Genomic DNA, 20412 nt, shown 5'->3' on the forward strand with positions numbered 1-20412 from the left:
ATTTGGCAGCTCCGAGGCCTGACTGAAGGAGTTTTGGCTCGGCTCGCCCCTGTTTGTTGGCAGTGCCACAACACGGGAGATGGGCGACCTTGGGGAGGGAAGGAAGGTCAGACAGGACAGGAGATGAAGATGATGGAGGAGCGAGGAGGGCGGGAAGAGGATGGAGAGGGGTGATTATCCTTCGTTTTCTTCCATCGAGTGGGTAATGGCCAGCCAGTTAATTGCTTCTGAAATTTCAGATGTCACTCAGCTGACAGAGCGCATGGAACAATATCTTAGAAAGAGAAGCAGGAATGTGGGATTTGTCTACATCAAAAGATACAAATTAGATCAAATTAAAGACCAAACAAGAGCTAAGTCCTTAATAAGGCAGTTTAAACTAACAGCATTAGGATTAAATGAGCCATTACGCTCACTTACTTGCCTTGTCAGGAGAATGGCAAGCGTACAGAGAGGGAGGAGAAGGAGGGGTGAAGTGGGTGGAGGATTTCAGGAGAGATAAAAAGTGGAAAGTGGGGAAGAAGAGGAGGAGGAAGAGGTGAAGCTGAGGAAGGAGAGATGCAGGGTGAAAGAGGGAGGGTGAGGGGTGATGGGAGGAGAGGAGAGATGAGAGGGAGGGGATGACAAAGGGTGACAGCTGTGATGCTAATCCTACCCATCCACTCGCACACAGACACACACATGTGCAATCAGTGTGCATCATCCACTTTCTTCTCTTCCAGACACTCTATAGGAGTAAAGCCACTTCTAGCTGTTGTTGTTCTTTGGAAACAAGTAGGCCAATTACAGTGATCCGGTCTTAAACCAGCCTCTTCAAAAATGCCATTAAAAGGTGGACGACTGAAGCGGGGCTAGTCGGGGTATTAGTGCTGGTGTTAATGCGATCTAAGGCAGGATCTTGCCTGTCAGCTCTCCCTCACAAGAGCCGGTGAGGGAGCGCCGTGTGGAGCAAAGCAAGACGCTGATTAATGATGAGGCTCGCCATACACCTTGCCATGCCGCCAATCACAGTTCACCGAGGGAGTGTGCTGCTGCACGTTGTGTGTGGGGGGACACACACAAAGGAGGTTGAAATGCATGAACAGACAGACGGGGAAGGAAAGAGGACAGACAGACACACATACACACCTCGAGTGGCCTGACAGAAGAGATCAAACAGATAAAAAGAGCACGGTCCAGTGGGCTCCAGGCAGCCGGCAGACCCTGACAGGGAATATTCCAGTCAGGAGCAGCAAAGGGGAACACTATAATGGGTTGGGAAGGGTGAGGAAGTGACTGGAGAGGGAGGCTGAGAGGTTGCCACGTAACGAGGCCAACCCAGCCACCCAAACATGCTGAAATCCCAGACTGATGTGACCTGAGACACACTAACACACAAACACAAGGGCGGCCTCCAAGCTGTGTGCGCTGCGTGGAGCCCTGTTGCAGCTCCATTATCTCAGGAGTGAGAGATTGACTTTGAAGCAGATGCCTGACTTCATTTCTTCGGGGTGTCAGTGATCCAATCCCAGCCCTCTTACTTGCCTCATTGGACAGGGTCAGAGGTCACACATGTGGCGGCTGCTCACAGCTGGGCTGAGATGACCCGTCACTGTGTCAGGGTGCTTTAAAAAACTATTATCACCACCTAGATGTCAATGGGCACCATCAGGAGTCACTCAATCATGGGGAGATTGCAGAGTGTTTTGTTTTTTCCACAAAAAAAAAAACAAAAAACTGACTGCACAAAATTATAGACCGTGAATCAAACAAGCCAAAGTCAATTTTGCAGCTCCTTCAATTATTCATGAATTTCTGCTCTGAGGCGTTTTGCTTAGAAAAACAACAGATACCCCAAACATTTTGCATTGTGCCGGCCGTGTTGCTATCATTAGTTTAACTGCTATGCTATCGTGGTGTTGTACGCCCGTCTTGTCACCCGTTAGACAGAAAATTGCACCCTTCTTTCTTCTGCAAAAATGTCGTAATTAGCATTGAGTAGACACGTAGGGCGTTGCCGAACACTTCGAGCACTTAATAGGCTCCCTCGTCTGTGGAGAAGGTGGAGCAAAAACAGCGGATCAAACCTCGAGAGTCTAAACATGTCTGAGTTTCACGCACATTCTTCCCCCTGTCGTGCCAACCACCCACGCATACATGAGAGACTGCTGAGACTGTCATCCCGACATTTCCATCTGAGAAGCTACTATGTTGATGAGTGTAGCCTCGTATACGATGCGAGTCATGCAAACATTAAGTCTGAAAGTTTCTCCAATCAGACGCGCTTATCTGTTGGATTTGCGGGTGAGCATTTGTGTACGTTCAAACATGTGTGCAGGTCTTGTGTCCTGTCATGCCTTGCTTTTAAATATTAACTACCTCCAGCTGTGAAGATGTGTAGGAGGAGAGGAGGCAGGACAGAAGGAAGGGGGGAGAAAAATAAATGAATACATGCCCCCCCTTAACCCTCTCCTCTTCCCCCCAGGGTTCGTCTGTCTGAAGATACATCAGACAAAAAAGAGACGGATGGACGGACAGGGGAAAGAAGTGATTTAGACTTAAATGAAGGGAGTGCTCACGGAGAAATGGACGGATGGAGGCGTTGTAAAGGAAGGGCAGGGAGAAATTTCAAGGGTCAACGAGGAGGTAAAATTAGGAGGGATGCCTGAGAAACAAGGTGATGCTGGTGGGGGGTAGATGATCAGGCACCCTACTGAGTGAATTATTCATTGAAATCCCCTTCCTGTCGGCACAATTTGCCCTAAATTCACCCAAATTCATAATTCATTCGCTCGCCTTTGCCATACATTTGGTTTGGTCCCAGACTGATGCTGACCGCCCATACCTGCCGTCTCCGGCTGTCTGAGTCCTTCCTTCACGCCCTCCCCTCTTCCTCTCTCTGGCAGGGTCATACTTAATGCATGAGCCTGTTGCAGTGAGACAAGTCTCAGACCCACTTTGTCACTACAGCAGAAAAATACCACAAATCATGTGAGATAATACTCGCTACCTGTTTCTGCTCGTCTTCACAATTCACTTTTTAACAGTCGTTTGTCATTCATCATTCGCCACAGTGAAGACCGCCTTTTATTGCGAGTCTCTCTTGCATTTTATTTTTAAAAAAAGTGTTTCTGCTTGGGAGCTCATGGTTGGATCGGTGCAAGAATGATGAGTGCCCATTTTCCTGTCACCTTTTTATCAGGCTTCTCCTCTCTCATCCCCCTTGGTAGATGACACTAAAAGCTTTCTTCAATCGCTTTTCACAATACATTTCAGAATCCCTCTCCTCTCCTCTCTTCATTCCACCGCTTTTCTCTCTCCATCACTTTGACAAACTGCTGCGGTAGCACTCCGGCTTAGACAATAGGCAATGTGGCTGCTTAATTTGATATTTGCAACTTTAATGGAAAGGGGGCTTCATAGCACAGTGGGAAACCAATTTCTGCCTCACACTTTTGTTTAAAAGGCCAAGTAACTGTTTCACAACAGATGATCCATGGTCAACTGCAAATGGAAATCTACCAGCAGAAAAAAGAAAAGCTGCAGAGCCACATCTTATCAGGAATCAGGCTACACCGACAGCGCATTTGTCAATACCTTTATTAGCATAAGCCCGGCTGCTGGATACTTGGCTACTCCCACTGGTGTCAAATGCGGCGATACAATGCACGCCATCCAGTGTCTCCCCTCGTTCTCCAAAGCCTACGCCTCATTCAGAGGGCCAACGCCACACCGCAACCCCCTGTTGTTTTGACAAGGGTTAGGGGTTAATATCAGAGTGGCGCAAAGCTGGAGAAAATAAAGGTCGTCAGAGGAGCCGTGAGGGCAACCGCCCACTGCCTCTCCATCCTGGTTGCCATGACTACATGGTCTCCACGCAGCATCACCCCCTTTGTACATACAAATTCAGTTATTCACACACATGGACACGAACAGGTTTGCGGTATCGCTTACATATGCGCACGCACGTACACGCTCACTCAGTTGCTGGTGCAAACTGATCCAGCTTCACCTCAAACTGCAACATTCACACGCGTTCATGGTTAAGTACAAATGCTGAAATGTCTTCACTACTGAGCTGAAACTGACATGTGGCAGAAAGTTTTTCAGGGATTTTTAAACATACAAAATTTATGGACTCGTTCAACTGCGTGTTAAATACAAAACACAAGTACAAGATTCCCAAAGTCCTCTCCAATTCTCTCTTTCTTCATTGTACACCAAAAACAGCTAGTTGGCAAGACTGCATAAGAGGGTACCTCTGGCTTGATTTATTTATTTATGTTTTTCCCCTTAAGACACAATGGGGAAAAAAAGAACCGGTGAATAATTCAAGGAGGAGGGGAGTGGACTCATTAAGATATTAGTGAGGGCTGAAGAAAGACCGGAGAGACGGATGGAGGGATGGAGGAAGGCAACAAAGAGAAAGAAGGGCAACACCGGCAGAAGATCAGAGCTGGGGGTTAACAACATAGTCAACAACAAAAAGTCTGAAAAATTCATAGGAACTGAAAACAAAGAGAGGGAAAAGTAAGATAAAGAGGAGGGGGCGTAAATGACAGACGTGGAGACAGACCTGGGGTTATGGGATCACTGGCCAGTAAAAGCCCCGTAATGATCAAAACAGGGGTGTTACCCTGATGGTACAGTGTATCAGATTCCCTCTATGAGTGCGTGAGTTTGTGTGCATTTGAGTTCATGTGTGTTGCTGCCCGTATCAGTAAAGATCAGCCCGTGTGTCAGCAGGTCAGCTAATCTCTCTTGTCAGCTAATGGAGCCAGTCTTGCAGATGGAGTGCTGCCTTTAGCTCTCTCTGCTTCGAGCATGTTCGCTGCTGCTGCTCACTTAAGTCCATGACTGATAAGTTAATTTGCTTATGGTTTGCCTGTCAGTCACTTAGTTGCAGGAAATAAGGATGTATGGTATCGGTTTAAAAAAAAAAGAAAAGATAAATGTTTGTAAGGGAAATAGGTACATGTGGCCAACACTGTGGAGCTGATTGGCTGTTCTCAGTTCACCTGATGCTGTAAATCAGGGGTGTCAAACTCAGTTCCTGGAGGGCCACTATCCTGCATGTTTTAGATGTTTCCCTCTTCCAACACACCTGATTCAAATGATCAGCTTATCATCAAGCTCAGCAGAAGCCTGATAACGAGCCTGATCATTTGAATCAGGTGTGTTGGAAGAGTGACACATCTAAAACATGCAGGATAGTGGCCCTCCAGGAACGGAGTTTGACACCCCTGCTGTAAATGCTCCAAATACTGACACCCAATCATGAAGAAACAGCTCAGATCTCTTCTGTACACTCCAGTGCCTCAGTATGTTCTCGTGCATGCTCTTACACACTCAGAATTCACTCGTACACGAATGTAAACTCTCCTCACGCTGCTGCACTCTTGCTTGTGGGCGTCATTTGCTTCATTAGCAGCAGCATCAGTCAGATTCTGAGCCTGCAACACAAAGCGCGCTAATTGCAGACACACCCTTAGTGTCATGCAGAAGCTGTGATGCATGCAAACACCCCCACGCACACACCACACCGCACGCCCTCATAGATAAGATAGATGAGATACACAATAATGCAGCCGCACGCTACCAAATAATTCAACAGTAAAACACATCATATATTTCACAGGCATTTTCCTCGGTGTATAGACGCAGCATGCAGTGATGAATATAAAGCTCGTGAAGATTCTTCTTGAGTCAGGATGGTTTCGTGTCCATGTAGCAGATAGTTAATGGTGTTAGCTTCACTAAAGAGGGTCAATCATGACGTTATGAAATTACGTAGACGAGCTATTAGCAGTGACCTTCTCCCTTTCCCCTCCCTGCTTTCTTTTATGGCTCCTGCTACATCCTGCAGCCTTAGCTTCCTCTCCCTCTTTATCTCTCATAGTCAGCCTCTCCCCTTTTCTCCTCCTCCTCCAGTGTAAATAGCTGCCCTTGTATTTCTTCTTATTTGAATGCGCATTTTGACCTTCACTGCCACTTCTTTTTTATTTATTTACCTTCGTGACGACATATGCTGTTTGGGAAAGTGAGGATCAGTGGAGATACTTCAGTGAGCGTGTTTGTGCGCCGCTATTCATCCCTCAGAGAGAAAAATTAGAGGGCGATCAGACGGATGAAAAAGAGATTTTATGTGTGCGCGCTGGTAAAGCCTTTGGGGATCAAACTGGAGCCAGGCGGGCCAGTAAAAAGGAGCTGACATCAGTATAGTATCTGTCAGTGTTAGCCCTGAAACCACATGGAGCAGCTTAACACAGTTGGAGACGACAAACCAGCAACAACAACACAAACAGTAACAGCACCAGAGGGAAAACAGCCGCTGAAGCACATGCTCGCATTTCTATGCCACAGTATTTATATGGGCGCAAAATAGAAGCATTTACATGACTCTGTGGTGATTTTTCCTTACAGGTCACATTAGTATTCAAGTCAGCCACGCATAAATGCAGAATAAAGCCGCAGCTACGGTTATCTCATGAGCTTCAAGTGTGAATGGGAGCATATGTGTGCACTTGTGTGCATGTCTGGACTGCGTTGAGCAAAGAGTGCAGGCGGGGGGAGGTTTGGTTGTTGCAGGTAACCACGTCTGAGGCGGGGCCGTGCAGTTAGTCTTTCAGCAGACAGAGAGGAGGGACCGGTCCCTCGGGTCAGGTGATAAGTGGCCCATATTGCGCTGCAGGACACAGCTGCCAGCCACTCGTGTGACACGCAAGGACACGTGGCCGCCTCCACAGGGAAAACCAGCACGCCATAAACTGAACAGAGAGGCGGAGTGTGTGCGTGACCTCCGACCTCCATCACAACAGGAGAGGAAACTAAGACAGCTACACCTGAAACTAACATAACAAATACTGCATCTCATTTGCCTGATGTGAAATTGTGACATGTCTTTGTTTTGCCGTTTCTGCGTCTCAGTTTTCCAGGTTCTTAACCACAGGTGTGTTGTTTGTATTCTGTTTCTAAAAGGGTAATTTTTGCCTGTAAGCTTCCCTGCAGACAGCTTATTGCAAAGACTTCGACTCTGCCAGCAACATTTGTCAAGGTCTTCTTAGGTTGGATGTAATCCTGTCTTTTCCACCACTTCAGGGAAATGAGCTGCTGGCAGGGCAAGGTCACACATAGTGCTTTGCTAACACATTTGCATGGAAGGGCCCCAGTGGCTCAACGACTGTGGGAAAGCGGCGAGATTTTTTTTTTTTGAGCTTCCTATTGGGCTTGTGCAGACATGAAAGAGTCACACATGAAATGACAGAAATGAAAACATAACCGGTGATTGCATTCATGAGGAAGTACTACAAGCTCAATTTCATTGTCAGAGCTTTACAAAAGAGAGAGAAAATTGCAAATAATCAGTTTTCACGAATTAACTGACTACAGCGGAAGTGGAGAGGAAGCCGTATAAACAAAGCAGTTTATTAGACCTGGAGATTCTCATCTTTAAAATGACTAACCAGGTCAGACAACAGCTTCTTGGCAATTCCATTAACTTTGTTAAAAGTTGCAAAAGCAGCACTTTCCCTTAAGTGCTCCTCATCTAATCAAATACAAGGTCTTCTGGGGACGAGGAGGGAGATGTAACATCCCTAAACAGCCAGCGAACGTCTGCGGAGAGGAAAACGAATGGAAGTAGTGGGAGGTGATCGTGTGTCTGAGAAGAAATGACAGAGGGAAAACAAGAGAAAGTATTTAAAACAGTCGAGTATCTTAACTTCAGGATGAATTTTAAAAGCAGTAATAGATCCATCAGCTGCAGAACAACCTCTCTAACATTACTCCTTCCAGCATTCAACACACAACTGGAACCACATAAGTGCAAACATTCTGAATGAGAAATGGTATCGATCTGTTTGTTGTCCAATATGGAAATCATTTTTCTTCCTGCTGTGTTTGCACTTCGCTGTTTTTCTTCCGTGTTCTCCCCGGACTGGAATGGAGAGTCAAGCTTTGAGGTTTTTCTGCGTCAGTTCAAGAAATTTTCTGTCAAATTATCTGAATTTCTGATGATGGTAAATGTATTTGTATCTTCGTCTTTGAAGCTGTTATTTGCAATAAACAAGCTTTGTAGTTCATAAAACCTCAGAAAGCTCCTCTGCTAGATATTAAAAAACACTTTATTTTGCTTTTAGTCATGGATATAAAAATAATAAATCCAGATCCTCTAAAGCTGCTGTCTGTCTCTACATTATAGACTATAAAGCTCAGACATATAGACACACACACAGGGGGCTGGTTTGGCTAATTGCCAAGTCACACGAGTCAGTTTAAGTGGATTTGCCTGAAATTCAAATGGGGCTAAAGGATCAAAGACAGCTGAGTGACCTGGGGAACAGAGTTTGCATGGTGACAAAGCTGCTGGGCTTCACACACCGCCTCATCTTATTCTTCTGACCCCACCTGTGTGTGCATTCCTGTGACAGACTGTCAGTGTGTTTGTTCAGGATGTGACAGGTCAGTATTGTTATGCATGACTCATTGTGTTTGTTGTACTATGTGTCCATGAGTGTGTGTGTGTGTGTGTGTGTGTGTGTGTGTGTGTGTGTCTGAGTGTCAATACCACTGCCTCCCTTTTCTTTTCTCACCTCGCTATCACCATGACAACCTCCTGACTCCGGCTCAGCGGCACACAGCAAATATTTCTCTCCCCTTCCCCTCCCACCAGCTCGTCCTCCTCACCCCATCCCCCCCCTCTCTCTCTCTCTCTCTCTCTCTGTCATATATCTGTACTTTATACTCTCTTCCTTCATCTCCCGTCTCCTGTGTCTCCGTCTCTTGCTCTTTCCCTATCGCTGTCTTTCTCCGCTTGAAAGAGTTCCTCCTTCCCGGCTGTCGTTTTTGCAGAAAGTCTATCTTTTATTTGCACTCCCCGTCTCTCTTCCCCTTCTGTTCTCTCGCCTCTACTCCCCGCTGATTGCCTCTCACTCTTTATATTAGTATGAAACCCCACTTTTTTCTCTTCCTAAACTCCTTCACCCCCCCACCCTACATCTCCAGTCTTCTTCCCTATAGAAAATGTGGAGCACATCTGTCTTGCACTACATCTTCATTACAACCGTGCAGCTGGAGATCATACACAATGCAATTACAGGTAGCGTTCTATCAACCTCTGCCATCAGCTCCTATCAAGCCGAAGAGACACGGGGCAGTCTGAGGGGAAATTTGCAGGCTGGCAAAGCATCGATACAGTCCCCCGACCCTAAGTGGCCGACTAACTCCCATCGCATCTGTTATCATTATCATCGGCAAACCATTTCTGCTCTGTAACTAAATCCAATCATTACCAATGGAGTCAGCGGCGGAGATGAATCTGAGGCGGAGCGGCTTGTGCTCTCCAACAGAGGAGGGCCAAGCTCCATCAAAGGCTGCAGTGTTATCTGAAGCGTGCAGCCCTGTTTCTGCGGCAGACCCCCGTCTCTGTAAATCCCCCTCCCCACGTCTCTACACGGCTCCACCACAGTGCCTATGTGTGTGTGTGTGTGTGTGTGTGTGTGTGTGTGTGTGTGTGTGTGTGTGTGTGTGTGTGTGTGTGTGTGTGTGTGTAGCGGTGCAAAAGAGATCAAGGACGTGACATTTTCCGGAACGCGCACCAATTTTCAGCAAGGCGCAAAATGAAAGAGGGTAAACAGACAACCTGTTCATCCCGCCTGCGTTTGCGTCAGACTGTGTATCTCACGTCAGACGTTTAAAGCGAGTGACAAGAATATCTGGCTCTATATTATCTATTCCAGGAGGTAGGCAGAGTGAATAAGCAAAAAAGAAGAAAAAAAACTGAGGCTGCTGTTTCATCTTTTCTCTATTTATGCTGCTTTCTGGAGCTTCACTGCCCATCTCTTTCCTCGCTTCTCTCCTCCTGTATCATCTTTTCTGTCCCCTATCATCTTCCTCCTGGGGTATTGCCCCGTAGTCTCCACAATATCCCTCCCATTTTGCTTCAATTATGAGAGATGACAGAAAGAGTTGTCTCCGATTCCAGCGAGAGAGAAAAACAGATCCAGAGAGGGAGACCACAGGGATGCGAAGGAAGCCTTGGTGACCTTTGCCTGCGGCTAAACAACCAGATGAGATTTTCATAGAGTTACACCAACACGGTCTGACAATCCCACATCTGTACTGTACAAACACACAAAGCAAAGATGCTTATGCCCAACTGTTGATGCTCCCACAGTCAGCAACATAAGGCACAAAGACATACAACTTCCCGTGGAGAAAATAGACCAGCTGCAATATTCTCGTGCTCCGAATCCCCTGCTACAGTGGCAGATATCTAAATCATCTCCATCCCACGATAGCACAAGCTTAAAACATGCTGATTGTGCCGGTACCTATATAGGACGCCCACACAGCACATCAGCAACTCCTGCCAGCTACTGCCAGCCAGCCAGCCAAACAAACACAGGTTTTGCATGACAACATTTCTCAGAACACCTCAGAGACATTTTTCTATTATTCAAACTGAAAGGAGAAGCTGGATTTGCTGACACTTGTGGAGGCAGATGGGCCCTGTGGGCAGGCTGAGGGGCCGACACACAGGGGACAATGCGTACGACAGCTGCACGGCTGGTAACAACAATGTCACTTACATTTACTGTTCGTTTATCTGTCCCTTCCTGAACCAGAGGCTAGTCAAAACACACATAAATACAACACACACTGTCTAGGCTGGTGGGAGGGTAAAGGAAAAGACAGAAAGAAAGAGGAGATCGAAGGAAAGAGCAGCTACAAAGGTGTGAAAAGATATAAGATAAAGGGCACAGACTGAGAATTAAGTCACTGGGTGACTGAACTCACGTTGTGTGTTCATTCTGCAGGTGTGTGTGTGTGTGGGTGTGTGTCGACGTGTGCTTGGCAGGTGTGCATCTGACATTATAATCACTACAGGATCTCTGTCCTTTACCCTCCTATCTCTCTCTGCTCCCTCTTTATCTTCCCACATTGTCCTCCCATCTTCACCTGCACACTCTTCCTGCTCGTTGCTCTGAGCAGGATCAAACTTTACTGGTTCAGTCAACATTATTAAAGGGTAGCTGATAACAAACATCCTTTCTTTCACTCCTGGTGTTTCTCTCCTTGCATCCCCCTCCCCGCCCCGCCCAACCAGCCCAGAGGATGAGTTCTTTTACTTATGTGTATAATTACCTCGTTAGGCTTGTTAACACTGTCCAGGCCCTGTCTATTCTCTCTAGATTCTTTCTTTATCTCCGTGTGGTTTGTTTCTGCTCTTCATCTTCCCTCCCTTCCCCTCCCTGTGACATCTGCACCCCCTGAATAAATCTATTTTTCCTTCTTGTTGCTCCTGCGTTTTCTCTCGGGTATTTAGCCTTTTATCTTTTTTTCTCTCATATTAACAAGAAGCCTCGCCCTGCGCCTCCTTATCGCTTCCCGCTACATCAGTAAAGTCCCCTCTTCAAGCAAAAAGATTTCAACAAATCAGCCGCAAAAACTGCTACGAGCACCGAGCGCGCCCTGCAAGCTGGGCCACAGAAACTGTTCAATTCTCTCCCGCTGAGCAGCAGAGCATAATGGCTGATGTAAACAGACAGTTTTATAGCAAACTACAGACTCTCATTATTGCAGTTTGGACCCGTGTGAGGCTCTCTGTAGTGCCATGCCCAATTACCCCGAATCAATTCAGAGAGCAAACACAAACAATTCTAACACCAACCTGACAAAGAACATCCTCTCCAGGTAGACGGTGTGTGGAGCGAGCAGCAGGCAAGCGTGGCCTAATTTAATCTGGCTATGAGCAGATAAGGATGGATGATGAGAGGGATGTGGGTCATAAATGGCAAAGAAAACAGCAGAAGTTAGGTTATATAAACCCCGACTTCACCGTGTAACGTCTCTGCCACATGCAAATTATTTGCAACTTGGCCGAATAAATATGAGGCATCCCTAAAATACACTGGACAGAAGCCTCACTGGAAAAGCTGCCAAAGTGAAATATGTTTATGTTTTCAGCCGCACTTTAAGTACCCCCTGTTTAGCACTTCTAAGCAGTATGCTAACATTTAATGAATGGTTTCTAACACACTATAATGTATTCGTAAACAGATATGAGCATATTTTAAGTGTGAGCCATATCCTGAAAGACTTCCTACTTAGAGAGGAAAGAGGAATCTGACTGTTGCTACACACGGAAACAAACTTAAAGAGCCACTTTTTCAAAATCTCATCTCTCTCTCTGACATTTCTTTCCTCCTTGACATTTTCTGCTTCTTTCTCTGCACTTGAATAGCTCTCCTGCTGCACCTCATTTCTTACCATCCTCCCTCTTTTGTCTCCAAGCCTCTTGTCTGACATTACCCTGTTTTAACCTCGTGCGCCCCACCGTGCGCTCTCCTCCAGCCGGCGCCGCTGCATGCATGTGGTGGGTGTAGTGTGTAATAGGATGGCACAGTAGGTGAGATTAAATTAGGCCAGTGTATGGGGATTACAACCCACTCAAAACCTGATCCCCTCCCATTCTCTGTAATCCAACCCTAATGAATATATCATGGCTGACACAGCAGATAAAAACCGCCTGCAAGAAGCTACAGTCACAACATCACGGAGACGTGGAATGGAGACAAACACAGACAGCCTGTTTACTTGCATCACCTGCGGTACTCGAGGATGCCGTGTCAGTTCAAGTGTGTCGGGATGCTCGTGCTTCATGCCCCATCTATTTCACTTATGCTTGATTCAAATGAAGTGTAGGTGTAGAGTGGGAAACAGCCAAGTGGAACAAGATCAATACCCTTTAAATGTAAACACGGCAAATAAATAAGCCATTAGGTGGATTCAGAACACTCAAAGCGCACTGTGTTTGAGGAAAATGACGTGTGCCACTCAGTCTATGCAAAGCGGTGGCATTCGTTTCAACGCAGTTTAACCCGATGCCTTGTCTGCTTCCCTGACTCTTGGCTCTATCAAACTGAGCAATGCTTCCTATCTTATACTTTAACCCTCCTGTTGTCTTCATTTACAGGCACCAAAAAATGTTGTTTCTTCATCTGAAAAAATCCAAAATATCTGAAAAATCTTCCCCAAATTTCTGAAAATTTGCAAAACCTTCAGGAGGAAAATTCCAATAATTTCTTAAAAAATTCCCTTAAAAGATTTATTTTAAAAAATCCCTAAAATTGGCAGGAAAATTCTTGAAAATATTTTCAAAAAATGAGTAAAAATCTTTCAAAAAAAAATCCTAAAAAATATCTAAAGTGATGACACATATCAGTAAAACTTTTGATGTTTTCTTTAAGAATATTCACAAAAAATCAACCAAAATCCAGTGAATTTCACTGGATTTTGGTTGATTTTTATGTGAATATTCTTAAAGAAACATTTTAAACATTTTTCCACCAAAAAATGTTCAAAAGATTTCCCAAAAATGTTGAAAATGTGGACATCAGAAGCTTCACTGTGAAAATATATTTTTCTCCACATTTTCAAACTATAAAATGGGTCAATTTTGACCCGCAGAACGACACAAGGGTTAAGTAGACTGCTGGAAGATGTGAGCACCACTCCTCTTTCTTTCTCCATACATTTGTACCACCACTGCATGCCATTAACGTTGTGTCTTCCTTCATGCCGTAGTTTTGTCCTTTCTGCGGGTATCTCTTGCTGTGGAGCTACATATTTCTCATTTGCAATTCTTTTTTTTTCCTGCTTTCTCACTGCAATCCTTCTCTTTCTCCCCTTTACCCACATCCTAACCAGTCGAGGCAGATGACCACCCTTCCATAGCCTGGTTCTGCCAGGGGTTTCCTTCTGTTAAAGGGGAGTTTTTTCATCCCCCCGTTGCCAAAGAGCTGCTTAATCTTTGAATTTGTTGGGTTTCTATCTAAAATATCGCATTGTAAAGTCCTCACCTTGCTATGTGAAGTGCCTTGAGAAGACTGAAGTGGTGAATTGCCACACGATGCATACAACTGAATTCATGAGATTTAGCTTAAGATTTTATCAGTCAACGATTGAAGGACGAAGTTTAAAGTTTGAAAGCTGAAACTTTCTTCATCATTGTGCTTCAACAGGCTGCTGACGCTCTGGCACAAGCCTCGACAATGCAATCCGGTTCAGTCTTTCATGGAGCTAAAAGAATCATGTCAGCTACTTGCCTCAGTGCCAGAATGTAAATGCCCTTCAGGACAACTCTCTCAGCTCTGGAGAAAATTTACTTACAGCCTCTGCAACAACAAAAAAAAAACATTTAGTCATGACTATAACTCTGCGGCAAATGCATCTAAAAGTATGATGTATTGCCACTCGTATTCTATTGACAGTCTACTGACTATTAGGACAAAACTGAGTGAAGCCGTTTAATTTCCAAAGGGAAAAAGTCGTCTAGGAAGCAAAGTCATGCCAAGGACATTGAGAAACATTGTCCAGAGAGAAACTGACAAGAAAAACACAGAGCAGAGCTGAAGAATAAATTAAAAGTATTGGAGAAATCCCGAGAAAACCTCGGCAGAGCAGCATGATGCAACTTAAATCAGTGCGGCAGTAGCCTACAGAAATGAGATATACAACGCCCGAAGTTACATTAAAAATGCAGCTGGCCTTTCAGCAACAAATCAATAAATTAGCAAACCAATGCTGCTGTGTCCAATTAATAATAAACAGCCCGTGAAATGTAATGAAAGCAAGGAATGAATGACACGTGGATTCCCCAAAGTGTCACAATACGGTCAGACGGGTCACAGATAGCGTCAATATTATGAATTAAATATAAAATATAAGAGCTCGCGTGATATTGAGCTAAATTTGCGGGTTTGGAATTTCCACAAAAACAGTGATACAAAGGTTTGACTGTGCTGTTGACTTTACTTTTACATGTGTAGTCACAAAAACATCAGCTGCTTTTTCCACATTAAAAGATGTCAGAAAAATAAGGATCAGCTCCTGAGACATGGGAGTAGAAAGCACAAACTGTATATTTTCATCAGAAAGTAACGTTAAGGAAACTGACCATTCTGCATCAAGTATAATAGATTATCTTTATAATTATGGAAGAAATGTTTCCTCAGTCATTATTATTATTATACAATGCAACTAAAGGCTGTTTGCAAAAGGCTACTACTGCTACCATAATTAAGAATAACAATGATGATTGATTGCATTTAGTTTGGTGGTTAAACCCAGGGTTCACTTTAGTTTCTGGACTCTCAGCTTCTGTATTCTGAATATGACCAGAACCTTCTAGTGGAAAGAATCAGAGGCGAAATAAAAGCAATTTTCTGTGAATCACCAACTGTAACTCAATTTTAAAGCCATTCAGAGTCCATAAAACTCACAGACTTACTTATTGTGCCTCAGCGACGTCACTCGCAGACTCTTTAACAAATGAAAGGAGCTGGCATTTGATGCATAATTAATTCATTTGTCTCACTCTGGCCGCTGTTAATGGCGACTTATTCACGTTCACAAACATCTGGGCCGATCAACAGAAGACTCCATAGAGATGGACACATGCAGCGGGGAAACACACGAGACAGAGGGTCGCTTTAGTCTAATTATAGCCGCTGATGTGGACAATGAAGCCTCTGACGGAGCCGACAGAGGTTCAGGAGAAGTGACGCTATAAGGGGATTTCTCTGCGGCGCTGAGACAAAGATGTAGTTTTGAGAGACAGAAAAAAGATGAGACGACATCAGGGAGGCAAAGAGATGCAGTTTCGTATCTCCCCTAATTTATATTCAATGTGTTGCTTTATTGCTTTGCTGCTTTCCAGTGTGCTTCTTTACAGTACGCACTGAAGAAACTGATTTCACTGATTTCTTTTTGTTTTGCACAATAACAGTGAAATAAAGTGATAAAGAGTGGTTTTTTTTTTTTTTTTAAATTCTCTCATTTAAAGATATTATTTCGACAGAATCTGAGGCCTCCAGTTTGGTTATTGGTTTGGCAGTAATTAATTTCTCTGCCGGTTTCAAATAATATCCACTACGGGGTTCCAGCTTTGTAATTCAAACTGCCAATATCATATTTGTTTCCGCAGGGAATTCGACAATTTCTCTTCTCCCATACCATCACCTCTGAAAGCTGTAATAAGGTAATTCACTCTGCCAAATTAAATTCATTCCCATACATGACGCCTCTATTTGTGCCCCGGTCTCCGTTCAATTTTGTAACAGGGGTTGGATTTATGAGTCTTTGTCTGAGAGCCTCTTTCTGGGAAGGCTAATAGGAGCTTCAGTCGTTATTTTGATTAAGACCCCGATGTGGTTTTCTCCGTCCACTGCATGAATACTGATATGACAAGTAAAGTCAGACAAGAAACAAGAAGCACAGAGGAGGATGGAGGAAATGGAACTCATTTGTTGAAAGCCTCTGTCTGTCTGTCTGTCATGACACTGTGGCAGCTCTCTTCCACTTTGTCTCATCTTCCATAACAGCCTTCAGACGTATTTGCCACCTCAATACCATCCGGCTGCTTTTAAAATCAGTCCCCTCCATCGCTGGCTTTCCAACCCTTTGAACCTCGTCTCACCTCTACAAATTTCAATCTCCCCATATTCCCGGCTTCCTTCACTCCTCCTCAGTTCTCTATTATCATTTACCAGCGGCTGGCCTGTCAATCCGTGTGACCCTTAGCTCTGTAAATCACCACAATGTATTCGCCACCAAACCCTGACAGCATGTCTACAGGATCCCCTACTTGACACCCAGAGAGCTGACTCCCATCTGAACAGTCTAAATCAAACAGCCTCCGAGAAGCTGCAGCTGGAGGAGGGAGGGCCTCAAGTGTGTGTGTGTGTGTGTGTGTGTGTGTGTGTGTGTGTGTGTGTGTGTGTGTGTGTGTGTGTGTGTGTGTGTGTGTGTGTGTGTGTGTGTGTGTGTGTTGGGGTTGATTGGGACTCTCCATCTTGACATTATCCTGAAGGTGCACTTGGATCCGAACGCCTAACCGTGCACACTCGCGGGCACGGCGTGGAAAAGACACACACGAGCCGGAAGATAACTCAGGGGAGTTCGCTTACAAGCCTTTGAATCATGCGCCTGCGAGTTTGTAACTTCACAACTGCGATTCTCAAAGGAGGATAAAAAGGAAAGCAGACATGAAAGTGTTATTGTTGACACTTCTGTCTAAGAGATAGTTTTCCCTCTTAACCCTTATTTTACCCCCGCCGCTGCTTTAATGGCTGAATCCCTCAGAAAGTGATGAGCGCGGTCTTTGATCAGCAGCAGACGCTTAAGTAATCAGGCCAGGGAGGCAGCATTAGAGAATCTTTAATTTGGCGCACTGCAACAGGATCTTGGCGGTGCGTATTTGCCGGGCGTTTGTTTGTCCTACAGAACCTGTGCGTTACAGATGTGTTTATGTTTGTGTGCGCTCATGCGTTTGCGTTGGGCGTCCAGGACGGCTGACAAAGATGCCCTCCAGCTATAACAGGTGGCTGAGGCGTGAAAGGCCGGAGCTTCACTGCTCTATCCTGGAGTTGCTCCTAACCGGCAGACTGCGAGCAGATCACTCCTCTCCTCCTACACAACACCAGCTCTCTGCTTTAACTGGAGGACCAAAGGCGTTTGGAAATGGGCCAGTCTCTGACATTATCATCCCAAAATAATTATAGCTGAAGTAGAAATACATCTGAGCAGGGTTTTACCTTCACTTCTACCCATTATCTTTATAATCACACTGATTATCTCTGAATAGAACGTCTTGAAATCTTTGCTCTTCATTCATGTGATTCTTTGTGTTTTGCTTCAGCACATTCCTCTCTTGTGACCTTCTCCCTTTTCTGGATCCCGGTTGCTTCTCCCTCGCTGCTCCTTTCAATAGCTATAACAGTGAACATGCATCAAATGAAGCAAAGTGCTTTGCCTTTCAAAAGCAGGTCCACCTTTCTCTCTTTCACCTTCCCCTTATCTTTTTTTATGTTGCTTGCACCATCCTCCCAAGCCTTTCCATTGCAGATCCCTGTCTCTCTCTCCTCACATAAATCCCCGTTTCCATCCATCTCTTTGATGGAACAGCTCAATTAAGCAGCCGGCGTCAGAGGGGAGATTACATTCTGCACCACACTGTAGCGAGGGTAATCATAGCCTCTGAGTCCGGCTACTCTGACAACAACATCTCTGCAGCTCTGAGCACAGTGGAAAAGGTCCGGCCGGCCCCGCCATACAAAGCTGACTGCATTAAACAGTATGATAATGTGACCGGCAGTGGGTCTCTGGAGCATCGCTGCCACAGAGAGGATCCACACACACACACCCATTCACTCCAACATGCCCTCTTCTGCAGCAGCTGTATCGTGATCTATTGTGTGAATGTGTGCAGTGCAGTATGTTTATGGATGTTGTACAGATGGTAACAAGTCACTGTCAGGCACGCTGGCTTCCCTCCCCTCCAGTCCCTCGGCTGGGTTCATCTGGGACAAGCTGCAGGCTACTGAGGCATGGAGACGGAGGGAGCAGGTTCACTACATCACTACAACACTCATGCACCGCTATGATATGAGCAGATATTTTCAATTATTTACATCAAAACTTGCATTTCTGTGAGTCCAGTCTCATCCTTGTGCGTGATATGTAACCCACAAAACACCAGTCTTGCATTAACAGCCTCCAAACGGAAGAAGCTCGCCGCCTTCAGCAGCTGCTTCTGGCAATACAGCTTTTCTACATCATTAACACAACTGGGGGAACAAGCCATTTCCTCGGGTGTGGAAACTGATGTCTACCAGGCCGCAGTGGTTGACAGCAGGCATCTGTGTGGCATTCAGCCAGGTGAGTGCCTCCTTTTCATTGGCACACCTCCACAGTCTGCTGTGCTCGCTGCCCCACCCTTATTTTCATTCTGAAATCTCCCTCAGTGTAAATATCTCTCTCTCGCTGTCTGTCTCCTGTTGATATCTGAATCTCCCGTTCTTTCTTTCTTCCCCCCCTCCCAGTTCTTTTTCTGGCTTTCTGCTTCTTATTTTCTTCCTCCAAAGTTGAGATTACCCGGCTCTGTGTCACTGCCTTGGCAAAACAGACCCACTGCAGCTGCAGGAGATAAGATTGGTAGACTAGAAAATTGTTGTAGTCTGCTCCGCCGTGTTGTTGGCGGCCACAGCTGAGTCTCATCCTGCACATCAATGCAAATCACAGCAGCGCATTGCAATCACGGGCTGTACTTAACATTAAGCCACGGAGCTATTAGCTGGGGGAGGGGAACGTGGAGAGAAAATAAATATTCATATTAAAACAGCAAAGCAGGAAAAGAAGAAAACAGCAAAGCGGAAAAAAAATGACAAATTACTCCCAGTTTGCAGAACACGTACTGATCATTCCTGCAGCACACTTTAAATATATTTGCATTGTATGTTTGGCACATTAGGTGGGATGTTAAGAATGCATTGTGATTCAAAGTGTAGTTCAACACACTTAATACACATAAATGTCTCTGAATCATTATTGCAGCTTGTGTTCTACTGACACAAATCTCAACTTGAGGCATATCAGATCATAAAACAAAGTAAACATAATTATACTGACAGTGAGTTACAATCAGCACTGCTGTAGATTCAATATTAACGTCAGAGGAGACCCTGTTGCATGCACTGCACTGCATGCTCAAGCAGGAAAAACCGACAGAACCACAAGAAAAAAATATTTCTCTAGAAGTATTTTTGCACCAACAGGTTCCCCAAAACACCTGGCTTTAATTCTCCATTTTTCTTTAAGCATTTTAAAGCAATCCAGTGTCACAGTGTGGTGAAATTAACCACTATCACCTCATTTTTGACACATTAAGTGTGTTCAATTAACTGCCATTTTACAGTTTTCCTCAACACTAACAGACCTGATGGCAATTAGATTCATTTTCATTGAAAAGATCATTAAACAAGAAGCTGTTAAACTGATTTACATGAACCAGACCGTCGTCTTTTACCACCAGCGGAATACGAGGCAAAAGGTGCAATTCCAGAACAAGCCACCTCCACCTAACAGCCTAATTAATCCTCTCCCCAGCTCACTGCTGCTCTCTCTACCTCCAATGACAAGCTGTTCATCCCATCGCAGAAACATCCTCTTACCTCCACAGTGATGCTTCCTTTCCTCCGGCAACTCCTCGCGTCTCCCCCTTATTTTTTTTTCCCTCCACTCTCTTGTCCTTATCTACTTGTGCCTTTTCTTCCTCTTCTCTATGAAATTGATTGTGCCCCTCTCCTCTCTGCTGATGCTGCAGTGATAGAAAAACACACCCTCCTCCGGCCGCGCTCCCTCTCTCCCTCCCTGACTCTCATTGGCTGCCTGTTAGAGGTGACATCACCCTTCTCTGCTTGCCTCCCTCCCTCCTCCCTCCCTCACCTCACTCTCTATGGATTCTGACCATTCCTTTATTGTGCGCCCCCCTCCTCCCCCCCCCTCCATCCTCCTTCCTGTCCTCTATCTATTCCCTCTTCCTCCTCCCTGTATACAGTCAGGATTAGCGGGTCCAGGCAGCTCCTTTTACTG

General features: G+C 45.2%; 1 protein-coding gene across 3 annotated transcripts in view; it reads right to left on the reverse strand.

Annotated features, from left to right (window-relative positions):
* l1cama (L1 cell adhesion molecule, paralog a) overlaps positions 1-20185 on the reverse strand; it is a 43173-nt gene extending 22988 nt beyond the window's left edge. For 2 of the 3 annotated variants that reach the window (XM_051948984.1, XM_022199258.2), the window contains exon 1: positions 19992-20184. The gene's annotated coding sequence lies outside the window, so the exon portion shown is untranslated. Of the gene's footprint in view, positions 1-19991 lie in introns of all 3 variants that reach the window. The other variant, XM_051948985.1, reaches the window with a different exon arrangement.
* Between the last annotated feature and the right edge of the window lie 227 nt (positions 20186-20412).

This window comes from Acanthochromis polyacanthus, chromosome 6 (assembly GCF_021347895.1).
Source record: "Acanthochromis polyacanthus isolate Apoly-LR-REF ecotype Palm Island chromosome 6, KAUST_Apoly_ChrSc, whole genome shotgun sequence".
Lineage (NCBI taxonomy): Eukaryota > Metazoa > Chordata > Actinopteri > Pomacentridae > Acanthochromis > Acanthochromis polyacanthus.